Here is a 4,373-nt window from a genome sequence, read left to right on the forward strand (position 1 = left end):
GGGTAAGCACAGGGGATTGAAAAGAAATTGGGTTTACTATTCTAAATATGTACAAAGTTTCTGAACACACACTTCCATCAATTCATATGTATGTAACTTCATATGTGTTATTCAAAATACAGGGATAAACCTTACTTGGACTAAAATTAATTTCTGTTTATTTAGTTTTTTAAGCACTTATAGCTCCTCAAGTGTATGTGCTTTGTTGTGTAAGAAACATATAAAAATCCAAGCAAAAACTAATGGATGAAAATCACATAACAAGAGTGCTTCATTTTTGACAATCTCCAAAATAAAAATGTTAAAGAACTAAAAATACAAATAAATACATACATATGTATGTTCATATACACATTATATTTATTTCACTGAGAACTGTGGCTTAAAAAGTCTTCAGATGTCATCAGGTGTTTTTTAACTATGGTCAAATCAGAGTTTGCTTCAAGGCGTTATTATCTCTGGGAAATCAAATAAATATTTGTACCATAGTTTTGTACCAAAAAGTACCCTGGGGACCTTATTTCTATAAAACAAGGGTAAAGCAGCCTTCCTTAAGGTCCTAAGCAAGGGTACGCGTCAATATTCCGGGTACACCCTTTAATTTTCAACTTTCTCACTTGAAAATTTTATCCTGCTGCAGCACCTTCAGTTTCTTGCCCAGCCACCTCCATTGATTACTTAAAAGTTTCCTTCATTTCCTTGGAGGACCTAAAAGGAGCATTAACAAAGTTTCCATGAAGCAGACACATTTCCACAAGCTGTACAAGGAATTGGGAAAATCTGAAACATTTAATTTTGAAATGCGATTTCCATATTTTAAAATAAATGAAAACGCTATAGTCAAGTGCCGTGACTATAGGATACCCGTTACTGCTTTGTTCTTATAGTCGATTCTGCATCTCTTATGTTTCACAAGGATCTCAACTCATACGGTCAGACGGTCGCTTGGCTTGAAATCATACCTTCCTTTTCTTGATACTGATCAAGAATATATATATTATAACAATACTTTATATAGGAGTCAGAGCGATTCTACCTGTTGTACTGAAGATCTAATATATCCTTTTCCTCTAGTCATCTCAGATCTATATTGATAATTGGGAGACACGCAATCATTTAAATTTGAATTAAAATTTACTTAAGCTCAAGATTTTTTAAATGGGCTTATTAATTCAGCATACTCTATCTTTAAATATTACAAAATTTAAATAAACACAAAATTTATGTGTGCATCCAAAGTAAAAGTGTCTTGACCTGAATTTATAATTGCATATATTAAATAAAATGATCACAAGGCCAAAAAACTGCCCAGGCATTTCCATGCTCGGTTCTGTACTTCGTCACGAGTCCCACTACAAGTATCTTGGTGTGATTTTGGATAGAGGGCTCACCTTCCAGAGGCACAACAACGGTGAAGCAGTCAGCGCTTTCAAAGCCAGCAAGTATGTCCTGGCTATTTACGTCAAGAAATAAGCTTTCTTTGTCCAACAAAGTTCGAATTTATAAATCGATTCTCAGTCCAATCTGGAAATATGCACTACAGGCCTACGGCATAGCGTCTAAGTCGAACCTAAACAAAATACGTGTAGCGCAAAGCAAGATTGTCAGATCGATTTGTAATGCCCCATTGTTCATGAGAACCAGAGACTTAGAAAGAGATCTCAAAATCCCAAAGATATGTAGGTAGATGTTTGTCGAACGCATGCTGAAAACTACTTCAGACGCCTTGGCGCTCATCCTAACTCCCTGGCGAAGAGGCTAATTTGGTGACCAACAAGAAGAAGACTTAAAAGATACCTTTCACATGATAGTCAATTAAGATATATTTAACACCCTCGAAGTCTGCTTTAATTTAAACTGTAAATGAATAGAAATATTGTATAACCTTTATACCAACACTTTGTTATCCCCTATATTTAAAACCTGCTCAAGCTGCCACATAGGTAGCAAAAAAATTTTTTTTATTATTATTTTGGGAAAATGAAGATAGAAAAATGGCCAGAGCCAAGCGGAAGCCAATAAAAGCGTGCCCCTTAGCGCGGAGCAGGTCAAGATTAGTTGAATTGGATTTCATCGTAGACACTAAGAACTTCTCGAAAATAAAGTCCACGATTAATAGCAGCAGCGGTCAGAAGCGACACCGCACGAGATCCCTCTCCAAGTCGCGCAGCACTCACCAATCCAGCTCCAATGCATACTCCTCCTCTTCTTCCACGTCGCATCCGCGCAAGCGCCACTAAGAGTATATCTATAGCTTATTGTTATATATATAATTCTATTTTTCTTCTGTTTAAGATGCTTTCAGTAAAGATTTTAATCCAGCATAATAAATTCAAACTTCCAAAAGAAAACTTCTCTTTATGATAAGGGGGCATATTTGGGCGGAAAATGACGATATACTCGTACATTTTCCATGAAGACTTTAATAGTGAAAATTTATAATAATTGTTCAAACAGCCCAAGAAAATATTTGCAAAATGTTTAGTGTGTTAAATTAAATACAAGTTTGATGCTGTTTTAAATTTCAAAATAAATAATTTATTTTTCATATTGCTAATAACAATTTGTTGCTAACTTAAGACTGGTAAATTCTAATACTATTAATATCGTCTAAAAGAATATTCGATCAAAACATTCTTGTCAGTCTCAAAAACTTAAGCGAAACTATGAATTAACCCATTGATGAATAAAAACTAGGAACTTTGGCTTTAGTCCACCTCCTCCACCGTGGGTCCAGAGTAGCCACCGAAACCTCCGGCCTGCTGTCCACAGTTGGCGCCTGGACCGCCAGCGGATCCCGCTCCCGCTGCCTGCTGATGCATCTTTGTCATGATAGGGGAGCAGTGGCGGGTGAGCTCTTCTAGCTTGTGGTCGAACTCCCTCCCTTCTCGGCGGTGAGGTAATGCTGTCCAGCCACGAATAATCTCATTGCATTTCTCCAGGACAGAGCTCTTGTCAGCCTCTTCCAGTTTGCCAGCGGGTGCTTGCTCCACGGCCTGCTTCACATTGAAGCAGCGTAGCTCTCCAAGGCATTTCGAGTAGTTATGCGCTGACGCTGTTTTCATCTTCATCGGCGTACTTCTCAGCCTCGTTCACCATGCGGTCAATCTCGGCCTGCGAGGGGCGTCCCTTGTCGTTCTTAATCGTGATGTGTTCTTGGCCTTTGCCCATCTCCTTAGCGGTGACGTTTAGAATTCCATTGGCATCCATGTCAAAGGTGACCTCTATTTGGGGCACACCCTTGGAGCTGGTGGGATGCCGGACAGATCGAAGGTGCCCAGCGCATTGTTGTCCTTGGTCATCGCACGCTCGCCTCGATACCTGGATCGTACTCCTGGCTGGTTGTCGAGTACGTGGAGAACGTCTTGGTCTGCTTGCACGGAATGCGGCTGGTTACGCTCTATCAACTTGGTTCACTCCACCAGCGGTCTCACCAATTCCCGTGACAGTGGGGCCCGTCCTACCAGTGAGAACGTCCTGGATCTTTCCACTTTGATCTCCGCTGAGGGATGGCGGCCTGTACTGGCTCCGCAGCCACCGCGTCCGGGTTGATGGAAAGCGTTCAAGTTCTTACCCGTGGAAGAACTGCTGCAGGCTCTGCACCTTGGGGATGCGCGTCGATCTTCGCCAACGAGCACAATGTCGTGGATCTGGCCCTTGTCCATCCCAGCGTCGGTTAAGGCCTTCTCCACGGGCTGCAGGGTGTTTGTGGAAGAGGTCCGCGCACAACTCTCTGAATCTGGCTCACCTTTGTAGAAATCGTGGCCTTCAAACAACGCGTCGACCTCGAGTGGTGGCCTCCGTGCTGGAGGAGAGCGTTCGCTTAGCTCGCTCGGCAGCCGTCCTGGAGTCGTCGAAGGGCGAGGTTGGAGCGGAAGATCCTTTTGTATTTGCGCTTGAACTCCTCTGCCAGATGGCACCAGCCGGTTGGGTCGAAGTCCTCGCCGCCAAGATGAGTATCTCTCCTTCCAGCGGTGGAGCGCACTCCGAAACAGCTGATCCCTCGTCGATGGTAAGGGATAGAGACGTCGAAAGTTCCGCCTCCAGAGATCGAAAATTAGGCACATTGCGGCTCTCCCTTGAGATTCCTGGTCCAGTCTCGTGGAATAGAAGAGCCGCTGCTGCTGGGCTCGTTGATGGATACGGAGATTCATTCAGGCCGGCGATGGGACCAGCGTCCCAGCTCCGCCAGCTGGAAGTCGCTGAAGCGGCGGGCACCGGATGACAGCGTTTCAGGATGCTTTCTGCCCAGATACGCCTCATACGTTTCTCCTTCATCTTTTGCCAGCACCATCGAGCTGGACCCCTCGGGAGCGAATCTCTGGCCTCGGCCCCCTTAAACTCCACTCCGATCTGGGCTTTCCGCCACCACC

At 43.5% G+C, this 4,373-nt stretch overlaps 1 pseudogene; it reads right to left on the bottom strand.

The window, feature by feature from the left end:
• Nucleotides 1-2,510: 2,510 nt before the first annotated feature.
• Nucleotides 2,511-4,362, bottom strand: LOC121530504 (annotated as a pseudogene).
• Between the last annotated feature and the right edge of the window lie 11 nt (nucleotides 4,363-4,373).

Source organism: Drosophila eugracilis, unplaced genomic scaffold (assembly GCF_018153835.1).
Source record: "Drosophila eugracilis isolate 14026-0451.02 unplaced genomic scaffold, ASM1815383v1 contig_1672, whole genome shotgun sequence".
Classification (NCBI taxonomy): Eukaryota; Metazoa; Arthropoda; class Insecta; order Diptera; family Drosophilidae; genus Drosophila; species Drosophila eugracilis.